This window comes from Leguminivora glycinivorella, chromosome Z (assembly GCF_023078275.1).
Source record: "Leguminivora glycinivorella isolate SPB_JAAS2020 chromosome Z, LegGlyc_1.1, whole genome shotgun sequence".
NCBI lineage: Eukaryota > Metazoa > Arthropoda > Insecta > Lepidoptera > Tortricidae > Leguminivora > Leguminivora glycinivorella.
The window spans coordinates 25,316,628-25,341,147 of NC_062998.1; the positions used below are offsets into that span (position 1 = coordinate 25,316,628).

Below are 24,520 nucleotides of genomic sequence, written 5' to 3' on the forward strand. Positions count from 1 at the left end.
ACCGCCTTCAAAAATAAGCGCATCACAAAACACGGAGAAACTAAAAAGCAATAAATCCGCCATTAAGTCCGCCATTTGTACTTTTTATTGATAATTTGTGCAATAAAGTTTAAATAAATAAATAAATAAATAAATAAATAATAAACATTTGAATTCAGATTTTTTATCGAATTGCAATAATTCTTAACATCCAAATTATAAACAAATCAATTATTTTTGGAGTCGGGGCCAGCCTGCGTATGGTTGGGTGGGGCAAACAGGAAATAGCAAGGCGATGAACAGGTCTGGTACCGACTACAAAAATAATTGATTTGTTTATAATTTGGATGTTTAGATTATTGCAATTCGATAAGAAATCTGAATTCAAATGTTATTTATTTATTGCTTTTTACTTTCTCCGTGTTTTGTGATGCGCTTATTTTTGAAGGCGGTTTTTTTGATGTATGTTTTCTACCCCAGTACTTTCATTTGCCATTGACAAGAACGTGCACACTTTTTTACAACACTACCTTCAAGATAAGTCTACAAACTATAAGTCCTACCACGAAAATTTAAATACCTGATAGATCATTTTCTGCCCTATAAAATGACACGGACAGTTTGTGGTGGGGGTGAATATTGCGTAAAATGTGGGCGGGGAAATCACCCAATTTTCTCTATGACGCTTGCCCTAATTTACCACTTGCCATTGGTCATAAAACCCGTAATTACCATTGTTTATGCATCTTTCGTAATTGATACGTCTTCCTGAACACTGGTCACTGAGACTGAAGCTGGTCATTTGGTCAAGCAGTTGCCCTGTTGGAAAGTGAGCTTAGTCAGCGTAAGCTTAGCCAACTGAATTTGTCTGAACTGGGTTCTGAGAAAAATGGGACCAATCTGTATGTAGATACTTTCAATCAAAAAAAAAAATTCAAAATCGGTCCAGTAACGACGGAGATATCGAGGAACAAACATTAAAAAAAAAAAAAAAAAAACAAAAAAAAATACAGACGAATTGAGAACCCCTTCCTTTGAGATTTGGAAGGCGGTTAAAAAGAAATTGACAGCCCACAGACCTGCAAATGGCCCAAAACTCCCCACAGACCACCGAAATGCACGACGCGTCATCGCTCAGGAACATGAAGGTTGGACCAGGGACCGGACAACCCCTTCCGCGCTACAAGCCTTTCATTGGGAATCCCTAACGTAAGGACGACCCAATCGAGAGACTCTCCCTTTCGAACTGCAAGCCCATTCATTTGACTAGCCCTTACAAAAAACTCAGCAAAACAATAAAGCTAGCCCTGTGCATTGGCTTAGCGCTATCCGATACGGCTTGCAATCCTTTAATAAGGGTTACCCTTATTTTAAGCGCTATTTATAAGGCTTTCCCTTTTGTTAAAGCGTAGTCGAGCCTTGCGTAAAAGAGACAGGATTATGAATCTAAGCTATTGTAAGAACAGGAAGGAAAATGCGCTGTTGCCACTCCGCACTATGCGCCCCATTTTTAATTTTGCAACGAAACATGTTTTCGTTGGATAAAAGTAGAACACGGCTAGAAATTATTTTTAATGAACTGATCATAAAAAATGATCATCGTCGCCCATAGATCAGTATGTATGTTCGTACGTATGAATGTATGTAGGTATGTATGAATGTATGTAGGTATGTATGTATGAATATAATTATGTAAATATGTATGTATGCATGTAAATATACAGTGTTGGCCGAAAATCAATACAATTAACCATTAACATTACACATTGAAAACGTTAATTGCCAACATAAAAACAAGCCGTTTTCGTCATCCAACTCGCCTTGATGAGTTAATTGGGTGAGCAGTTCCTAAGATAGAGCTGATGCTGAACCCTGGCTTTTCCCAGGGGAACGCGGGTTTGGTTTAACATAGGCAAGCGCTGTTTTCGTCATCGGAATGGTTTTGATGATTACTTGAGTGAGCAGTAACCAAGGTAGAGCTGATGCTGAACCCTGGCTATTCCTAGGGGAACTCGGGTTTCGTGCAACATGGGCAAACGCTGTTTTCGTCATCGGACTTGTCTTGATGAGTACTTGAGTGAGCAGTAACCAAGGTAGAGCTGATGCTGAACCCTGGCTTTTCCTAAGGGAACTCGGGTTTCGTGCAACATAGGCAAACGCTGTTTTCTTCATCGGACTTGTATTGATGAGTACTTGAGTGAGCAGTAACCAAGGTAGAGCTGATGCTGAACCCTGGCTTTTCCCAGGGCAACGCGGGTTTGGAGTAACATAGGCAAGCGCTGTTTTCTTCACCGGACTTGTCTTGGTGAGTACTTGTGTGAGCAGTAACCAAGGTAGAGCTGATGCTGAACCCTGGCTATTCCTAGGGGAACTCGGGTTTCGTGCAACATACGCAAACGCTGTTTTCGTCATCGGACTTGTCTTGATGAATACTTGAGTGAGCAGTAACCAAGGTAGAGCTGATGCTGAACCCTGGCTTTTCCCAGGGGAACGCGGGTTTGGAGTAACATAGGCAAGCGCTGTTTTCTTCACGGGACTTGTCTTGGTGAGTACTTGTGTGAGCAGTAACCAAGGTAGAGCTGATGCTGAACCCTGGCTATTCCTAGGGGAACGCGGGTTTGGAGTAACATAGGCAAGCGCTGTTTTCGTCATCGGACTTGTCTTGATGAGTACTTGAGTGAGCAGTAACCAAGGTAGAGCTGATGCTGAACCCTGACTATTCCTAGGGGAACTCGGGTTTCGTGCAACATAGGCAAACGCTGTTTTCGTCATCGGATTTTTCTTGATGAGTACTTGAGTGAGCAGTAACCAAGGTAGAGCTGATGTCAGCACCCTGGCTATTCCTAGGGGAACTCGAGTTTCGTGCAACATAGGTAAACGCTGTTTTTGTCATCGGACTTAAGTCTTCATGAGTACTGGTAAAGCTGATATTGAACTCTGGCTGTACCTAGGGGAACTTAGGTTTGGTACAACATAGACAAACCCGGTTTTCGTTATAGGCCCTGCCTTTATGAGGACTTGGGTGCGCAGTAGCCAAGCCAGTGCTGTAGCTGAGACCTGGTGGTACCTAGGGGAACTCAGGTTCGGTGCAATATAAATAAACGCTGTTTTCTGTTCATAGTATGTTTCGTGTGAAATATCTTAGACTCGTCTTTATGACTGGTACTTGGTTGAGTTGAGTAGTACCATAGAATCTGTCAAACTATTTCTGTTGATTATTGTGAATTCTATGAAGATCGTTTGAAACAGAAATACTTTTCTGGTGGCAATCAAGCATACAGCCCGTCTAATAGTAAATAGTTACCGCAGTCTATGGACGCTTGGAACTCCAGTATTCTCTTTATTCCCTGTGTTACTATTAGTGAAATCGACTGTACTTAATTTTGATATTCAAATGGATATACATACGTATTTTTTTAGACATAAATAAAGTGTTTTATGTATGGCAAATTAATAATTTCGTTCTAACTACTTGATGTTAATATTCACTTCTGGTAGGATTTTTGTTCAGTTAATATTATGTTTTATGCCTAACTTGACATTGCATGAAATATTTCTATATTATAATGCACCGAAAGCTACAGCTCTGTCTTGGCTATTGCGCACCCAAGTCCTCATCTGACAAGTCCGATGACGAAAACAGCGTTTGCCTATGTTACACCAAACCCGAGTTCCCCTAGGTGCAAACAGAGTTCAGCATCAGCTACACTTCGGGTACTGCTCACTCGAGTACTCATCAAGACAAGTCCGATGACGAAAACAGCGTTTGCCTGTGTTACACTAAACCCGAGTTCCCCTAGGTGCAGCCAGAGTTCAGCAACAGCTGGACTTTGGGTACTGCTTGCTCGAGTACTCATCAAGACAAGTCCGATGACGAAAACAGCGTTTGCCTGGGTTACACTAAACCCGAGTTCCCCTAGGTGCAGCCAGGGTTCAGCATCAGCTGGACTTTGGATACTGCTCACTCGAGTACTCATCATGACAAGTCCGATGACGAAAACAGCGTTTGCCTGTGTTACACTAAACCCGAGTTCCCCTAGATGCAGCCAGGGTTCAGCATCAGCTGGACTTTGGGTACTGCTCACTCGAGTACTCATCAAGACAAGTCCGATGACGAAAACAGCGTTTGCCTGTGTTACACTAAACCCGAGTTCCCCTAGGTGCAGCCAGGGTTCAGCATCAGCTGGACTTTGGATACTGCTCACTCGAGTACTCATCAAGACAAGTCCGATGACGAAAACAGCGTTTGCCTGTGTTACACTAAACCCGAGTTCCCCTAGATGCAGCCAGGGTTCAGCATCAGCTGGACTTCGGGTACTGCTCACTCGAGTACTCATCAAGACAAGTCCGATGACGAAAACAGCGTTTGCCTGTGTTACACTAAACCCGAGTTCCCCTAGATGCAGCCAGGGTTCAGCATCAGCTGGACTTCGGGTACTGCTCACTCGAGTACTCATCAAGACAAGTCCGATGACGAAAACAGCGTTTGCCTATGTTACACTAAACCCGAGTTCCCCTAGGTGCAGCCAGGGTTCAGCATCAGCTGGACTTCGGGTACTGCTCACTCGAGTACTCATCAAGACAAGTCCGATGACGAAACCAGCGTTTGCCTGTGTTACACTAAACCCGAGTTCCCCTAGGTACAGCCAGGGTTCAGCATCAGCTGGACTTCGGGTACTGCTCACTCGAGTACTCATCAAGACAAGTCCGATGACGAAAACAGCGTTTGCCTGTATTACACTAAACCCGAGTTCCCCTAGGTGCAGCCAGGGTTCAGCATCAGCTAGACTTCGGGTACTCATCAAGACAAGTCCGTTAAAAAAAACCGGCCAAGAGCGTGTCGGGCCACGCTCAGTGTAGGGTTCCGAAGTTTTCCATATTTTTCTCAAAAACTACTGAACCTATCAAGTTCAAAACAATTTTCCTAGAAAGTCTTTACAAAGTTCTACTTTTGTGATTTTTTTCATATTTTTTAAACTTGTGGTTCAAAAGTTGGGGGGGGGGGACGCACTTTTTTTTCCTTTAGGAGCGATTATTTCTGTAAATATTAATATTATCAAAAAGCAATCTTAGTAAACCCTTTATTCATTCTTAAATACCTATCCAACAATATATCACACGTTGGGGTTGGAATGAAAAATATTATCAGCCCCCACTTTATATGTAGGGGGGTACCCTAATAAAACATTTTTTTCCATGTTTTATTTTTGCACTCTGTTGGCGTGATTGATATACATATTGGGACCAAATTTCAGCTTTCTAGTGCTAACGGTTACTGAAATTATCCGCGGACGGACGGACGGACGGACAGACAGACATGGCGAAACTATAAGGGTTCCTAGTTGACTACGGAACCCTAAAAAGCAGCGTTTGCCTATGTTACACCTGAGCAAAGCAGGAGCCTATCATAACTACAAGTATTTGGTATTGAAAATTGAACCTTATTTTATCTACAGCCGTTTCCATCAAACAGAAACGCGCAAATATCACACACAGTGCCGCCGTAGGTAACGATCGTATGTTATTTCATTCGGAGTAATGTGTGCTTTATGAGCGAGGTACAGGATTTAAACTCGCACGATATGCTATAAGGGAAAGCAAATAAAACCCAATATAAGGCTTACCCTTATGGCGTTAGGCTGAGCCGATGATAAGGGTTTTGAAAGGGTATTGGGCTATTTTAGGTAAGCGCTTTCGTTAGGGCTTTAAAAGCAAAATGAAAGGGTATCGCGTCAAAAGGGTAGGGTAAGTTAAGCCTAACGAAATACCCATACAAAACCCCGTATAAGGGATAGCGGGCCGGTCCCTGGGTTGGACGCTCCAGCTAGCCAGCTACTGATGTGCCAACGGAAACTTTCCATACTTTGTATGTCCAATTGTATGGATGGAAACTCTCCATTTCATAAATTTAAATTCCCTTTAAGTTATTTTTCGTGAAAGTATCGTGACTTTCAAGAAATTTAAGATTTTTTGGAAACTTTCCGCAACTTGCACATTACAGCAGAGCTCTCTTTTTAGGGTTCCGTACCTAAAAGATACAAAAGGAACCCTTTTGGTGCCGCTCTGTCCATCTGTCTGTCTGTCTGTCCGTCTGTCATATTACTAAACATCTCGAGAATTGCTTATGGTATCGCTTTGAAATTTGGAATATTTATGAACATCTTGAGCCGCTACAAATTATAAGTTTTTTTTTAATTTATTAAAGGGGGGCATTAAATGAAGGGGGGGCAAACTGTAAATGTCAAGTTACTAGGTCAAGTGGGGTATAGTTAGAAAGGAAAGAAAATGTAAAAAATGTCCCCCCCCCCATATCTCCGAAGTTTACCGATGAAAATGTATGAAAATTTTATCAAATATGGCTATTATAATAAATATTACAGGAAAAATAAAATCGTACATGTATCTTGTAAACTTTTTTATTTTATTTATTAACATCTTTCAGATATACATTGTCAATTTCCCCACCGTGTTTATTGTACCTGTAATTTTTACAGAATAACAATAAAAATACCTGATTTGAAATAGAGAAAAAATGGTTAAAAATCGGTTCAGGCAATAAATAAATATCCCATAAAAATCATCTTCCATACTTTAAGCTCGCGCACATTAGTTTACTTAATTTGTCGATAGATGTCGATGTACGTTGAACGCTCATTTCCTACATCGCGTTTTTCCTGATATAATGGGATCGGGTCAGGATTAGGAGCGTCCTGGCGACAATGCTGTAACGTAAACTATTATTTTCTTTGGACGTTTGTTTAATGATATAATTGTATATTGAATATTACTTATAAACTGAAATTACTTACTTGTTCTATTACTTATTGAATATTACTTGTTATGTGGGAAATTAAGCCTTGACGGATTTAGTCAAGTCTAGAGATATATGAATAACATTTGATGATTCAACTGTTGAAAGTTTGTACGGACTCGCACTTGGCCAGCTTTTTTTTCTCTGGAAGTGGAAGCGTAGACGGGTGTGTAATGATTGGTATAACTATTATTGGTATAATAACATTTGATATAACAACATTTGGTATATATTTAATGGATATAATCACTCATTTGACATAATTAACATTTGGTATAACAACAAAATATCTACTTTTATTTTGTATAATCATTATTTCCTATAACAGTAATTTATAATAACCGTTACATGGTATAACTATCTATTGATATACGACTAGTATAATATAACTAGCAAACAGTATAAAACATTTCATGGAGTAATTTTATTCTTTTTTGAGGGGATCACAGTTCTAACCTAACCTAACCTACTTTTCTGATAGCAGTACATACATATGTTTAAGGGTCACAGTTCTAACCTAACCTAACCTATTTTTCTGGTAGCAGCGCGTTGTGTGTAGGGATCACAGTTCTAACACAATCTACTTTTCTGGTAAATGATGGATCTAATTTATTGTACAATTTTTTTTATTCTAACTGTGCTTTAGAAAGAATTTGTGTTATACAATTAATTTATTATCGGAAATAAGCATTATACTCAAAGTATTTTATAGTAAATGTTATTCGAAGAAATGATCATTATATTAAATAAGAATTATACAATTTGTTAGTATATTATTTGTTGTTATATGATTCAATAATTATATCAAATGATCGTTATAACGACTAAAAATATATCAAAAAAGGTTATATCGATCGATACGCACCCAGCGTAGACGGACATTGTGATTATCATAGGGCCAGGTACCAGACCGAATCACAGTGTGTGAAATTGCCTTAGTTGCGGACATCACTAGTTTATTTTCTATTATGACGTGTTTTATTGTAATAAATCCTGACACGAAACTCCCGTTGCAATATTTGACTTAATTTCGTAACTATTTTTTTTCGTGAGAAGTCAATGACCTTCATGCAATGATTCGATCAAAATCTCCTAAAATATTAAATACTACTAGATCAAGAGCCCAGGCCCGCCAGACCTTCCTCAAATTCTCAAGGATGAAACTTTGGGACAATGTAGAGTTCACATCGGCGTTTAATGTGTGCATATTTTCCAGTTCGGCCCATCGGCCAATTTTTTGCTATCAAGTGATGAAGGTGAAAAAAAAAAGTGCTTACTTTCCTTAAATTCTCAAGGCTGATTTTTATATATGTGTTAGAGCACGTTGTTAGAAATTGGTTATCATCAATGCCAGACCGTTTCCGCCGGCCATAACTTTTACCAGACGCGACAAAGTTGGCAAAAAACGACTCTAACTTACCTCATTTTCTCAAGCCTGATTTTGATATATGATACGCAGGGACCTATAACTAGACCGTTTGTAAGCAGCCAGACCAATCGGATGGACCCAACCATCCGCCAGACCGACTTAAAGTTTCGATATGAGCATTAGTAGAATTGAAATATTCCGGGTCTATAAAAGCTAAAAACTTGAATTTTCTACATTAAGCTACGTGTATATTGTATACTTGACGTAATAAGCGACTTTCAAAAATTTTACTTCTAAGGAAATAAAAAAATGAAAGTTTATATGTGGTGCAAGATTAATTTTAAGCTATGAATTTTATTTACACTGCGTAAGTACATGTGTATTTTATTATAAATATAACTTTTACCAGACGCGACAAAGTTGGCAAAAAACGACTCTAACTTACCTCATTTTCTCAAGCCTGATTTTGATATATGATACGCAGGGACCTGTAACTAGACCGTTTGTAAGCAGCCAGACCAATCGAATGGACCCAACCATCCGCCAGACCGACTTAAAGTTTCGATATGAGCATTAGTAGAATTGAAATATTCCGGGTCTATAAAAGCTAAAAACTTGAATTTTCTACATTAAGCTACGTGTATATTGTATACTTGACGTAATAAGCGACTTTCAAAAATTTCACTTCCAAGGAAATAAAAAAATGAAAGTTTATATGTGGTGCAAGATTAATTTTAAGCTATGAATTTTATTTACACTGCGTAAGTACATGTGTATTTTATTATAAATATAACTTTTACCAGACGCGACAAAGTTGGCAAAAAACGACTCTAACTTACCTCATTTTCTCAAGCCTGATTTTGATATATGATACGCAGGGACCTGTAACTAGACCGTTTGTAAGCAGCCAGACCAATCGAATGGACCCAACCATCCGCCAGACCGACTTAAAGTTTCGATATGAGCATTAGTAGAATTGAAATATTCCGGGTCTATAAAAGCTAAAAACTTGAATTTTCTACATTAAGCTACGTGTATATTGTATACTTGACGTAATAAGCGACTTTCAAAAATTTTACTTCTAAGGAAATAAAAAAATGAAAGTTTATATGTGGTGCAAGATTAATTTTAAGCTATGAATAATAATAATACTTGTAAACTTGTATATTCATATTTTCATTTTCATTTTATATTATAAATAACGTAAACAAGGAAAAAACAAATTGGTACAGTGCATTATAAATTAAATATTCAATTCAAAGAAGTAAACAATCAATGTTACAACGGTATATAACTAAACGAATTTCCTTTCTCCTACAAAACATGGTAACATACCTAAGTGACGAACTTTAGAATTACAAGTTTAGGAAGTTTAAACATTTTGTACTCAATACGAACATCATGAACCCCGTTATAACCCATGTCGGAGATGCTGAATTTTCAGACACGAATACATTTTTGGCATTCTTCAAATACATGTATGCCGTTATAAAAAGTTTAGAATACTTTACGTGTGTACACAACATATACACTTATACTTTCCACTTCATTTTAACTGAACTTATATAAATGCTTAAATAACTTTTGTAGTATGCGAGGGATTTGACATTATATGCAACATACACATAGTGCCTTTATACATAGTGTGAGGTCCCTCGCCCACAAATTAAAAAGGATCGATCTTAAAACTAATTTTAAACCACCTTGTTCGACGACCGAAAAAAAGTTTAATTTACTTTTCTTCTTTAAATTTATAATAAAATACACATATACTTACGCAGTGTAAATAAAATTCATAGCTTAAAATTAATCTTGCACCACATATAAACTTTCATTTTTTTATTTCCTTAGAAGTAAAATTTTTGAAAGTCGCTTATTACGTCAAGTATACAATATACACGTAGCTTAATGTAGAAAATTCAAGTTTTTAGCTTTTATAGACCCGGAATATTTCAATTCTACTAATGCTCATATCGAAACTTTAAGTCGGTCTGGCGGATGGTTGGGTCCATCCGATTGGTCTGGCTGCTTACAAACGGTCTAGTTACAGGTCCCTGCGTATCATATATCAAAATCAGGCTTGAGAAAATGAGGTAAGTTAGAGTCGTTTTTTGCCAACTTTGTCGCGTCTGGTAAAAGTTATATTTATAATAAAATACACATGTACTTACGCATAGATCGGTCAAAAAGAGAAATAAAAAAACAAAGTGTGATGTAAAGCTGCATTTTTGGTATATTATTTAGGGTCCTTGGAGGACTGTGAAACTATGTTTTGCAAGCAAAAAAAGGGTGTGCTTTTTTTTTAATTTGCAAAAAACTGCAAAAAAATCGGACTTTTTTTAGATTTTGCAGTGTCATTTAAAAACTCCAGATTTTAGGCAATAAGTTGCTTTTCAAAGTTAAAAGTACATTAAATTTGAAATCATTTGAGTCTACTCGCAATGGCGTATCTCAAACGGTTTTTGAGATATGACACTTCAAAAAAGGGTAATTTTTCCCCTCTTTATGAAAATTTTCGTTTTGCCAATATTTTGAGACAGATTTCAGCAAACCATATCACGGTATTATATACTTTGCGAAATAAAGTTGTAGAAAATTTAATTAGCTTTCATTTAAGACCAAAAGAGAGCCGGTTAGTCAAATAATCAAATTTATAACCTAAAAAAATAAGATTATAATGGTATAAATTTAGTATAACTGGATCAGAAATGGTGGAGGGTGATGGCCAAACGGGATAGTTTACGTGATATATATTTCAAGAGACGTAACAAAGAAGGCGTTATTATTATTTGGGGACTGTTCAAGTATTACGTAAGCACTATAACAATAATAGGCATTATACGTAAGCACTATAATTATAGGGGCCGAGGAGGTGATTGCTCTGCTTATAGGGTTTTGGTGATGATTTAGAGCTTTCATTACTTTTTTGCTGACAAGGGAAATGGGGGGGAGGGTATATATTTGTAATAAATTAGCATAAGTAACTCTTGAATGGCCCCTTATCCTTGACGTAGTCCCATTTTTTACTTCCTTCTATACCATGGGAAATACTACTATGTATTCTACGTCAGACTTATATTGACTGGGATATAGACCGTGATTACCTTTTTTGTTTTTGTCGTGCTCCCGATATTTCTAAAAATGAAGAAGGCGGGTGCGGGTGTAAATCCGGTCGCATTCACACACGATGGTCTGTCCAAACACACTACACTTACAATGTCACTACGTTTGTTCAATTCTGACTTCACTTACTCAAACAAATCACTGGATTCCATACATTTGATAGTTTGAAGTCATCTTCAATCTCGGTATGTTGTGGCGTTCCGTCGACATTACCATAGGACTAAGCAACTTGACCGTCGCAATCCTAAGCCATGAGGAACAGAGGAAGAAGAAAAGTGTCATTATTTTTGACTGCAGCAATGTGTTCTTTAATTCTGCAGGCAGTGCGCTTGGTCGGCCCTATCATAACTCTTAATGTATTCAACATGTTTGACGTATGTTGTCTGGACAGTCAGTGGCCTTTTTCACCGCAGTGATATTGACACCTTGACACGCCCAAATCTGTACTTATTTCTAGTGTTGATTTTTAGATGAATAGTGTTTGAGTGCTATTAAAAAATGACCATTTCAAACACAAATTCTAGTGTTGCAAAATATCACTCGTACTCGGCCACTGCAATAGTCGAGCCACATTGGTGTTGGTGTTCACCACTTCACACCAATGAAGGTTTTCTGAATCGTTTTTTCGTCAGGCGGCGATACTGATGTGCCAGGTCTTTCTCACATCAAAATTCAGAATCCAGCAATAATAGTAAATCGCCACTCATTTTATTTAGTTCCACTGTTTCAGTGGCCGAGTGTGACTGATATTTTGTGACGCTTGTGTTTGTGGTAATTTTTAAGAGCACTCACACACTATACAATCCATCCATCCAGCCATCTAAAATTTAATACCATAGGCAATACACAGATATTAAAAAAAACACACACACACTTTTTTAAGATACCTGACTGTCTAGACAACATACGAAACATAATATTAAATACATTGTTCTACACACCTTGCCGCATACAAAATGTACAGAGGGAAGTAACAAGTGGAAGTATGTCAAAGACAAGGGGCCGTTCAACTATTAAGTAAGAAACTGTACAGTAAAATAGATAAAAGACAAAATTTATAACAAGTGTTAACCCTCCCCCATTCTTATCTTTATCCATCTTTTGGCATGATGTTTGGCCATCACCCTCCACCACTCACTTCTGATCCAGTTATACTAGATTTATGCTATAATCTTGTTTTATTAGGTTTCTAATCTAATTTATTAAAAATATATACCATCCCCCCATTTCCCTTGTCAGCAAGAAAGTAAGGAAAGCTCTAAATCATCACCAAAACCCTATAAGCAGAGCAATCACCTCCTCGGCCCCTATAATTATAGTGCTTACGTATAATGCCTATTATTGTTATAGTGCTTACGTAATACTTGAACAGTCCCCAAATAATAATAACGCCTTCTTTGTTACGTCTCTTGAAATATATATCACGTAAACTATCCCATTTGGCCATCACCCTCCACCACTCATTTCTGATCTAGTTATACTAGATTTATGCTATTATAATCTTATTTTTTTAGGTTATAAATTTGATTATTTGACTAACTGGCCCTCTTTTGGTCTTAAATAAAAGCTAATTAAATTTTCTACAACTTTATTTTGCAAAATATATAATACCGTGATATGTTTTGCTGAAATCTGTCTCAAAATATTGGCAAAACGAAAATTTTCATAAAGAGGGGGAAAAATACCCTTTTTTAAAGTGTCATATCTCAAAAACTGTTTGAGATACGGCATTGCGAGTAGGCTCAAATGATTTCAAATTTAATGTTCTTTAACCTTTGCGAAGCAACTTATTACCTAAAATGTCTAGTTTTTAAATGACACTACAAAAACTAAAAAAAGTCCGATTTTTTTGTAGTTTTTTGCAAATTAAAAAAAAAGCACACACTTTTTTTGCTTGCAAAACATAGTTTCACATTCCTTCATGGACCCTAAATAATATACCAAAAATGCAGCTTTACATCACACTTTGTTTTTTTAGCAGATTTTCGTGTAAGATTTGACCGGTCTAACATATAAACTTTCATTTTTTTATTTCCTTAGAAGTAAAATTTTTGAAAGTCGCTTATTACGTCAAGTATACAATATACACGTAGCTTAATGTAGAAAATTCAAGTTTTTAGCTTTTATAGACCCGGAATATTTCAATTCTACTAATGCTCATATCGAAACTTTAAGTCGGTCTGGCGGATGGTTGGGTCCATCCGATTGGTCTGGCTGCTTACAAACGGTCTAGTTACAGGTCCCTGCGTATCATATATCAAAATCAGGCTTGAGAAAATGAGGTAAGTTAGAGTCGTTTTTTGCCAACTTTGTCGCGTCTGGTAAAAGTTATATTTATAATAAAATACACATGTACTTACGCAGTGTAAATAAAATTCATAGCTTAAAATTAATCTTGCACCACATATAAACTTTCATTTTTTTATTTCCTTAGAAGTAAAATTTTTGAAAGTCGCTTATTACGTCAAGTATACAATATACACGTAGCTTAATGTAGAAAATTCAAGTTTTTAGCTTTTATAGACCCGGAATATTTCAATTCTACTAATGCTCATATCGAAACTTTAAGTCGGTCTGGCGGATGGTTGGGTCCATCCGATTGGTCTGGCTGCTTACAAACGGTCTAGTTATAGGTCCCTGCGTATCATATATCAAAATCAGGCTTGAGAAAATGAGGTAAGTTAGAGTCGTTTTTTGCCAACTTTGTCGCGTCTGGTAAAAGTTATGGCCGGCGGAAACGGTCTGGCATTGATGATAACCAATTTCTAACATCGTGCTCTAACACATATATAAAAATCAGCCTTGAGAATTTAAGGAAAGTAAGCACTTTTTTTTTTCACCTTCATCACTTGATAGCAAAAAATTGGCCGATGGGCCGAACTAGAAAATATGCACACATTAACCGCCGATATGAACTCTACATTGTCCCAAAGTTTCATCCTTGAGAATTTGAGGAAGGTCTGGCGGGCCTGGGCTCTGGGTCTATACTGCTTCAAATGAAATACATAATAATCGTTAGTTTAAAATACATAAGTTATGAACGTTTCAGCACTTTGGGGCCACAAAAAAACGGTATATAAATAAAACTTAAAATTTCAAGAAAGTGCAAATAAATAATGAAATACAAAAAGGTCGCATTTTATTTTATTCGTAAAATTAACTAATTATATGTACCTTGCAACTGTTAGAATTCTATTAATATAACTTGCAGGAACTCGGAGAAATCACGTTTCTAAGTTTTTTTCTGACTTCTATGGAAATAGGGTTGTCACAAAAAAATAAGTAAGGTTACTGCATTTGAGTATTTAATTCATTGTTTTTTAACCCTCGACGCAAAAACGACGGGGTGTTATAAGTTTGCCGTGTCTGTCTGTAGCATCGGAGCTCCCGAACGGACGAACCAATTAAGATTTAGTTTTTTTTGTTTGAAAGCTGAATTAGTCGGGACGGGAGTGTTCTTAGCCATGTTTCATGAAAATCGGTTCACTATGTCGGGTTTTTTTTTTTAATTTTATAGTTAGGTTATGAGAATCTAAGTTATGATTTCGTCTTTTCTTGTTAAATAAATGTCATCGGTATTAGTGCTCAGTGCATTGTAATGAACATTATCTGATGTTACTTTCAGGAGGCGAAGTACTTTATTAGGTATAGGCAAACGTTTCTGTTTTTTATTGTTTTGTGAACTTGTGGAAGACAGGTAAGGGTCGGACGATTCTAAGGCTCTGTGGAACAAGTCTAAAATAGTTGTTTGACGATTTAGTTTTCTGGTGTGGTGCTCCCGATCATAACGCCAATATTTATTCCTTGACTCGCCGACTTGCTCAGACAACATAACTGTCGGCAGCGTACTGGCTTCTATAATGCTTCGACCATGTATCAATATCTTGTGCAAGGAAACAGACATGTAGAATCACTTATATTTCTTTAGATATTTTTCTGTAACAGATTTACAAAATTTGTCAAATTTTTCAGCATCAATATGTAACCCACTCGATAGAGCTACCAATATTGTATGTAAATCTTCTAGTAGCCACATCTCTACACCTAAGATTTCTGCAAATGTTTTTCGATGTTCGTCCGATAATGCTGTTCTTGCAGTATTCCCATTTGTTGTCCCTGCATTGGGACGAACAACATCAACTACTAAAAGTGACATTTTATCTCTAATTACCGCCTGAATGGTATTTTTTCGTTCTTCGACTATTTTAGCTTCCGGGGTATTTTTGTTTACTCGCCATTTCATAACCGCTGGATCATTTTTATAGCCCAAATGAAGCAAAAATTCTAAAATCCTGATCCAGGCATGTAAAGGGCTTAATCCATGTCTTAAAGCTTCAGGTTTTATGCTCTTTTCACTAATAATTTCAAGATCATTAAACTCTGATGATGCTTAGTTGTGAAGTAGTTCCAGTTATTATATTATAATCTTTACCGTCAATGATGGTTAAGTGTAGCAAAGGATCTGTGATCAATGTATGATTAGAGAGTGTTTCAGCATAAAGTGGAGTTAAAGTTTTAATTTCATTCTCTACGCGTTTTTTCTCCCTCATGACCAGTTCTTTCGTCTCTTTTCTATATTGAATTTTTAAAGGGCGTCAAAAACGAAAGTATTGTGAACAGGGGTTAGTCCACAGGACAAAGCCGTCTTGTGTTTTTTAGTTGCAATGGTATGTATGTAGTTGCAAATAAGCAGTTTTCATTGTCACCTTCTTCGGCATCTATGAACTTTTGTTTATAAAAAGACTGCCCAGTACTTCTATCAAATCCCCAGGAAGCCTCTAGAGTACAGTAAAGATCATTTATTTGCTTTTGCCTGCAATAATCTGATATCTGTTCATCGCAGAATTGTACGATTCTACGGAATGTGTGCAACAACAGACTATGTAACGAAACACTTGCTTCTCTTTCAGTAACAATGATATCCTCTTCCGGGTAACATTTCTTCTTAGCTATTTGTACCTTATAATACGGAGGATAAGCTGGGAATCCTCTTTCTTTTAAATCTTTCTGCTGTGTAATGTAATCGTCTACAGTCAGTTTCCTAATAAATCATGTATGATAGTGCTTCGTCAGAGGTCCCGACGATGTTGATTTTATTGTCGAAGCAATTCGTTTAGGACGGGTTGGGCTTTTTAAGCATTCCTTTATCACAAATTCTAATTCTCGAGCTGAATTTTTACTAAGTTTTTTACCGGTTTCGTCCGTAACAACACGTGACATAACTTTAATTATTTTTGAATGAGGTTCATCTTCAAGGGATTCCTCGAGAGTTTTGCATGCACGACGCTTTTGACGGTCACTTATATCTTCGAAAGGATGATTAGCACAGCTAGGAACATCAAAAGAAGTTCCAGGTTTTGGATCTGGTGATAGTTCATGTTCTTGGGGTTTTAAAGAATTTTGTGAAGCAAAGCTGCCAGGTTGTTCGTCAATTGAAATTGATGGATTATTTTTTAGTGTTATTTCCTGTTCTGTAACGTTCCGTTGTGCTAAAGGACTGTCTCGGATGTTCAATTTCGGTATATTGATATCGAATATTGTAGATAGCCAGTTCTTGTTTTTATTACAAAATCGATTAAAATTCCTTCTGCTATTTTTGTATAATGTTTCACATTTATCTAAAAACTTAGTGATCCTGTTTTGAAATTCTGCGTTTTTGGTATCAATAATGCTCGGAATGCCATTTGGATATAATGCGTTTAATACAGTAAGGCATCGTTCTTCACTATCAAGATGCAATGGTCTTTTCTTAATCGCATATGAATGAGCTTTATCTACTAAAACTCCAAAAATATCTAATTTTGTAAGCAATTTCTTTTGGTCCATGTTTATGCCAAGGTCGTCGGTTGTCGGAGTTGCCACTCGCTGACAAGCTTCTATCTCCTCTGGTCGGGGCCCAGAAGGACATCCCTCAGCAGGACGGGTCAGTGCCTGCTGAGGCAAAACAGTGCCATGGGTCTTTGACGGCTCCATGACACCTCACCTCACCCCTGCTTCTCCAGATATTATGTATAGAAATTGGGTTTCGAAAAGTGTCTAACGAGGGCGGACCCCTTCCCAATCCCACATAATATCTATCATCAAATATTCATTCTATCAAAACTATAGATGTTATCGAAGAAAGGAGCTCGGTCGCACTCAGATCCACAGATCGACGAACTAGTTTGACAAATCAGTAGGTATGCACAAATGTCACTGTTTAGCCGTGCTGGTCTTATCAATATTGTAACTGTTAACAAATAAAGCCCATATTATACTTGTTACCGACTAGCGGTACGCGGTAGTCCTCCTCCTCCTTGCGATATCCCGGCATTTGCCACGGCTCATGGGAGCCTGGGGTCCGCTTTGACAACTACGCGGTAGTACGATACTTTAATAATTCACATACGCATTTTATGAAATAAACGACTTTTTCATTTATTTTAGCATGTTTATTTTCTTATAGATTTTTCTCACAATGACATGGCAGTTGTCAAAGTAAAAAAGATTTTTTTTTTAAATACAACATATATTATGTATGTAAAAAGGTAAGTAATACAGCTACGTTGACCACGAACGCTGTAAAGAGTTCGAAACGTCGGGATGAATTTTGAATTCATTATACGCGATTTAATCCGTTTCGATAGTTTTGTTTCATGAGTAACTGTCGTGGTAACCGAAGACAATATTAAGTAATACCAGGTTAAGGAAGGAGTACGCAACAATATACAATCATATCACATTTCATTTTTCAGAAGTGACAACCCTAACCTAAAATTTAAAAAAATAATTTCTACGTATTCCTGCGTTCGTTGCGTTTGATTTTTTTGTGGTAGTAATTATAATTGTGCTTAACATTTGTGCAGTAATAAAACGTGCGACCGTGAAGGGAATCGCAAAAAAATAATTATTTCCATATCATACAAATTAATTATTTGTCGACTACATGAGAGTATATCTTTATGTTTATACATATACACAAATAGGTTCTATTTATGATTAGGAGCTGGTTTTTTTTTTCTATAGTTACTTACACTTAGTAGTACGATTATGCAAAGTTTTGTTGAAAAATTCCCAGTGGTTCAGCTGGCAGAAAAAAAAACAAATTCATGAAATATGACTTTTCTCTAAAATTATTTAACTTTATCATACAATCTCTTTTTTTTCATTTTGGTTAACTTAATAGTACTTATAACCTGGAAGAAAATTGAGTCTCCAACTATAATATTTCTGCAAAAAGTACGTAAGTCAACATTTCAAAAAAATTTTTTTTTACTTTCTGAAGGAGAGACCACTCTAAGTGATACTTCTAAAAAAGCCTTATTTAATGATCTCTCAGTCACATAAGTTTGACAGTTAAAATCGAAAAGCAACAGTGTCAAAATTAAAAAAGTAATGTTGGTTGGATTTTGTTACATTTTATTCTCTTTATTTATTTTCTTTCTTAGGCTAGGCTGTTTATAATATGAATATAAAAGTAAAATACAAAAACACTTACAAAACAATATAGGTGGACCCAGACTGAGCTGGACGCCCTGGATCGGAGGGTCCGTTCACTGCTTACCACACATCGTATGTTACACCCGCGCTCGTCTGTTATGAGATTGTACATCCCACGGAAGTGCGGAGGTCGAGGCTTCCTAAACGCCAAAGATCTCCACAACCGTGAGGTGTACAATCTCAGGAATTACTTCCTTAACAACGAGTGTGGGATGCATCGTGATGTGGTGGCAGTTGACGGAAACCTCACGCCGCTCTCCTTGGCGAAAGAGAACTGGCGCAAACCTGTGGTACTAAGTACTGCGGACCGCAAGGCGGTATGGGAGAGCAAGCAGCTACACGGGCGGTTCTACAAGGCCCTCACGGGACCCGATGTAGACCTGCTCGCATCGGTGAACTGGTTACGATTCGGGGACCTCTTCGGAGAAACCGAGGGTTTTGCCTGTGCAATTGCGGACGAAGTTATGATGACGAACAACTACCGGAAATATATCCTGAAGGACGGTACGGTCGACATTTGTCGGGCATGCCGCCGTCCCGGAGAGTCACTCAGGCATATCATTTCCGGTTGTTCTCATCTTGCTAACGGCGAGTACCTGCACAGACATAATCTCGTAGCCAGGATTATTCACCAGCAACTTGCTCTTCAATACGGCCTTGTGGACCGCGAAGTACCGTACTACAAGTACTTGCCTGCGCCAGTTCTTGAAAATGGTCGTGCCACGCTCTATTGGGATCGATCTATTATCACTGACAGGACTATTGTAGCCAATAAGCCTGACATTGTGATAATAGATCGACCGCAACGCCGGGCCGTGCTCGTTGACATCACCATCCCCCATGATGAGAATCTCGTGAAAGCCGAGAAGGACAAGTCCAGTAAGTACCTAGACTTGGCTCACGAGATAACCGCCATGTGGGATGTTGATTCAACGATCATTGTTCCGATAGTCGTTTCAGCGAACGGTCTCATAGCGAAGAGTCTCGATCAACATCTTAAGAGACTCTCGCTAGGTGGCTGGATCAAGGGTCAGATGCAGAAGGCGGTGATCTTGGACACGGCGCGGATAGTCCGACGGTTCCTCTCTCTGCAGCCCTAACCACCGGCAGCTTGGGCCCTGCCCCGCTGCTGGCGGCACCCTAGGTTAGGTTTTTTATAATGTGTTTATATGTTTTTTATATTGTTTTGTATGTGTTTTTGTATTTTACTTTTATATTCATATTATAAAAAGCTTAACCTAAGAAGCAAAATAAATAAAGGAAATAATAATAATAATATAAGCCTTTTATTCAGACAAATTGTTTTGTACAAATTACTTACATTTCTTTTACAGTTTATAAAATTTTAGTTTTACATTTAATATTCATACTTTGGTTTCAGACAACATCGGTTTGGTCTGTTTGCCGTTTGGCAAAGGCCTCTTCCATCCCTTTCCATTTTTCCCTATCTCTCGCCAATCTGGTCCAGAGTCTCCCCGCGAACTTTACTATTTCATCTTCCCATCTCATTTTTGGTGGTCCTTGCTCTCTTTTTCGGCCTTTTAGGAACCACCATATGATTCTTTTGCTCCACTTTTCTTTGCTCCTGATCATATGTCCAGTCCACCTCCATTTTAGTGTTTTAACTTTAATGGTCACATCTTCCACGCGTGTTTTTGATCTGATAAGCTTATTTCTTATCCTGTCTTTTAGTTTGACTCCAATCATGCTTCTTTCCATGGACCGTTGACAAACTTGTAGTTTATTTAAATTTCTTTTCGTTAGAGTCCACGTTTGGCATCCGTAAGTTAAGACCGGTAGAATGCATGTGTTGAACAATTTCCTCTTTGAAGCTAAACTGATTTCTTTGTTCTTCATTACTTCTCTCATAGACCAGTACCGTCTCCATGCATTTGTAGTTCTTCTAGCAACCTCTTTGTCCATCTGGTTCTCCATGGATATTGTTTGACCCAAGTATATGTATTCGTCTACATATTCAATTGTTTCTTGGTTTACTCTTATTGGTATCTTGATAGAGTTCGTCATTGTTTTAGTTTTTTCTGCATTCATTGTCAGTCCCATTTCCTCACTCTCATGAGTTAGTTCTTTGAGCATGCTTTGCAGGTGTTCGGCTCGTCTTGCTATCAACACTAGGTCGTCTGCGAAACGTAGATGTGTTAGAGTGGTACCATTTATTTTTAGTCCATATTTGGGATTGCTATCCCAATTGAGATTCCGAAATATTTCTTCGAGCACTGCGGAGAATATTTTTGGAGAAAGGGGATCCCCTTGTCGGACTCCTTTGTTTATTTTGATCTCTTCCCCCTTGCTTTCTAACTGTATTCTAGCAGTGCTGGCTTCGTATATTTTCCTTATTACTCTAATGTACTTCAGCATTACACCTTGCTCTTTCAGAGATTCCCAAATTTTATTATGTATGAGCGAGTCGAAGGCTTTGCTGTAGTCAACATATGCTATGTAGAGTGGGATTCGAAATTCGTTGCACTTTTCTACTAGTTGCCGTACAGTAAAGATGTGATCCAAAACCGAAAAGTCGCGTCTAAACCCGGCCTGTTCCTCTGGTTGGTTTTCGTCGAGCACATTCGTTAGTCTATTTAGTATTATTTTAGCAAATATTTTATAGACATTTGACATCAAACTGATTGGTCTATAGTTGTTTATGTTATTAGGGTCACCTTTCTTGAATAACAATATAATGTTTGAGGTAGTCCATTGAGTAGGTATTATTTCTTTCGTGATTATTTCGTTGAAAAGCGACGTTAGTACTGGAATCGTACTTTCTTTGGTAGCAATGATAAGCTCATTAGTTATGCCATCTGGTCCGGGAGATTTCTCCTTTTTTTGAGAGGTGGTGGCCCTTTCGACTTCGGTTTCTAATATAGGTGGTATTTCCTCTTCCTCGCCTTGTTCCAGGTTTACTCTATTCTGTCTGTCAGTCATTTCGTAAAGATCCCTGTAGAACGTTGTAGCTACTTTTAATATGTTTTGTCTCCTTGATTCGCAAACATCTGTGTGGTTGTTGTTTACTTTGGTAATCCAACTTTTTTTGTGGTCTAAGTCCTTCCATGCTTTTTTGATACCTCCATTTTTGCTAACATGTTCTTCTATAATACGTTCCCTGTACTTTTTTCTATCTTTTCTTAAATTTGCTTTTATTAGTTTACTTAGTGCCGCTATGTGGTTCCTTGTTTGTCTGCTCTTGTTAGTTTCCTTTATAAGATTTGCTCTTTTTAGGGTTCCGTAGTCAACTAGGAACCCTTATAGTTTCGCCATGTCTGTCTGTCCGTCCGTCCGTCCGTCCGTCCGCGGATAATCTCAGTAACCGTTAGCACTAGAAAGATGAAATTTGGTACCAATATGTATATCAATCATGCCAACAAAGTGCAAAAATAAAAAATGGTAAAACATGTTTTATTAGGGTACTCCCCCTACATGTAAAGTGGGGGCTGATTTTTTTTTTCATTCCAACCCCAACGTGTGATATATTGTTGAATAGGTATTTAAAAATGAATAAGGGTTTACTAAGATCATTTTTTGATAATATAAATATTTTCGGAAATAATCGCTCCTAAAGAAAAAAAAAGTGCGTCCCCCCCCCTCTAACTTTTGAACCATATGTTTAAAAAATATGAAAAAAATCACAAAAGTAGAACTTTATAAAGACTTTCTAGGAAAATTATTTTGAACTTGATAGGTTCAGTAGTTTTTGAGAAAAATACGGAAAACTACGGAACCCTACACTGAGCGTGGCCCGACACGCTCTTGTTTCTATTAATTTTCTTGTGTAATCTGTTATTTCTTCTGCTAATTTGTTACTTGTTTTTGTGAGATTATGTGTTGTTTGTTTTATTTTCCTTTCCCAAAGGTTGTATTTTTCTTGGATACTTAGATTTTTTGTTTCCAAGTTGAAGTTATTTAAGATATCCTTGCTTGCTTTATTAATCTGTTCGCACATGTTGCCAGATATCTTCAGTAGTTCTATAGTTGGATTTGGTCTTGTTTTCTTTTGTGGTTTCACTTTTAACTTAGCTCGTACCATCCTGTGATTTGTGTTAAAGTTGATGTTGCTCACAACGCCCGTATCGTCAAACTGTTTGGGCTGGTTAGTTAAGATGAAGTCGATTTCATTCTTGAAGCGTCCTCCTGGGGAAATCCAGGTCCATTTTCTCGATGCCCTCTTTTTGTACCTACTGTTTAATATAGTCAAGCCATGTTCAAAAGCGAAGTTGATAAGCTTTTGTCCGTTTCTGTTCCTTTTACCCTCTGTGTACTTGCCTAGAACATGTTCTTCACCATCTTTCCTTGAGCCTACTTTGGCGTTGAAATCACCTATGACCTTGATGTGGTTATTTGAGTGTTTGTGTATTATGCTATTAAGTTTGTTGTAGAATTCGTTTATATCTTCTTTTTTTGATTTCTGAGTAGGCGAGTACACTTGGACTATTGTCCATTCCTTGGAATAGTCTGGAAGTTTTATATTAAGGACTGCTATTCTTTCTGAAACTCCGACTATCTCCCTTATATTACTCTTCAGATGCTTTTTAATCAGAAATCCGACTCCGTTCCGCCCTGGGGTTTCTCCTATATGGTACATTATGAAGTCTTCATGTTCTTCTATCGCCTCTCCTAGTCTTCTGATCTCGCTTAGTCCTAAGATGTCCCATTTGATGGCTCTTAGGGCCAAGGTAAGCTCTGTTAGTCTTTCAGTGGTTCGTAGTGTCAGAACGTTTAGAGTTGATATGAAAATGTTTGTAATATCTTTCTTTTTGTTTGTTTTTTGGGGTTTGGTTGGGGTTTGGGTTGGAAGGTTTTGGTCAACTTTGTCCTCCACGGTGACCAACCGGCTTGGAGGTGTAGTACAGTTACTTTTAATTTCTTTGCGTTTGTTTTTGTTGCCGATGCTGTCTGCGTTTCCCTATGCCATATCTTTTCTCCATGGTGATGACCTCGCCGTCTCCCTTTGGAGTGTGTCTCCCTTCTGTATTTTCGCAGGTCCTTGATTGCTAGTTGATGTCCCATTGCTATCTTGCTGCGGGGACTGTGAGAGAGCCCTCTTCTTGCTATCATTCTTCTCTTTTACTACTAGTTTATTGTATCTTATATATGCTATATTCCCTTTTTTCTTTTCTTCGTCTAATTGTTCTTTAAGTTTTTTCCTTTCTTCTAATACCTCCTTGGGAAAAGCTTCCGTAACATATACTTCGGGATTCTTTTGTTGTAGCATTTTCCTACTTTTCAGAATTTTAATTCTTTTCCATTGGGATGATAGACTGATCAGGATTGGGCTTTTGTTGGATTTACCTAATCTACGGCTAAACTGAATCTCGCTTCTTTCCAGAGTAATGCCCATGTCTCTATTCACAATTTCTATAACTTTTTCTTCCCTTTCCCAATTTTCTGCGGTAATGCCATGGAAAATGATATTTTTCAGTCTCTCCCTGTTTTCTATTTGCGAGATTTTATTTTCCAAGTGCTTGATTTTCTCCTCACTTTCTTCTTGTTTCTTTTGCATATCCATGAGCTCTTCATTTAGGGAATCTCTAAGCCTGTTATGAATAGTTTCAGTCTGCTGGTCCATCTCGTACCTCATTCTGACAAATATTTTTTCGAATGATGCTTCAGACAAATCCATTCTGTGCTAGTTTCCGAACGTACTCCTTGGCAAAATCGCTAGGATCTGATGAACAAATTATTTTTAGTGTGTGGCAACACTGTCTCTGTTGTGTCAATATTTTTTGAGACGGGTAGATATTGAATTT

General features: G+C 37.6%; 1 protein-coding gene across 1 annotated transcript in view; it reads left to right on the forward strand.

Moving 5' to 3' along the window:
• Positions 1-24,520, forward strand: part of LOC125240812 (diacylglycerol kinase eta) — a 112,594-nt gene that overhangs the window by 10,427 nt on the left and 77,647 nt on the right. The gene's annotated exons all lie outside the window — the stretch shown is intronic.